We start from the raw sequence: 501 nt of genomic DNA on the forward strand, positions 1-501 counted from the left end.
CGACCCCCGCCGCACACGCCGGCGGGGTGACTGTCCACGTCATTAGCCACGTCAGCAGTTCTGCACAGTCATCAGACACGTCACCTGACACATCAACACTCTGACCAGTCAAACTACCATGTCACCAGCCACGTCCGTTCTGCCACATCACCAAAAATCCCCTAGGACTGCCACGTCAGATTTGGTTGACCCTATATGTCCCGCGTGGCTGACACGTCATCACAACCATGTCAGCTCCCTAGGTTTTGATCCAGTATGGTGCAGGGACTATTCCTCCTGCCAAGTGGCGTCATCTGCAGCGTCCAGTGATCCTAAAGTTTGATTGTTTAAATCTGAGCCATCTGAAGTCCGATTCGAGTGATCTCAATATCGTTTCTAACATTTTTGGCCATTCCGGACGCATCTGTAAGGTTAGATTTTGCAGATTCGAAGCCGTTTCAAGTTGAGTTGGAGCCGAGCCGAGGGACAGGATTCTGTGTGGCAGAGTCTACATGCAACCGA

The sequence above is a fragment of the Populus euphratica genome, unplaced genomic scaffold (assembly GCF_000495115.2).
Source record: "Populus euphratica unplaced genomic scaffold, PopEup_1.0 scaffold774.1, whole genome shotgun sequence".
In the NCBI taxonomy this organism is placed as follows: domain Eukaryota; kingdom Viridiplantae; phylum Streptophyta; class Magnoliopsida; order Malpighiales; family Salicaceae; genus Populus; species Populus euphratica.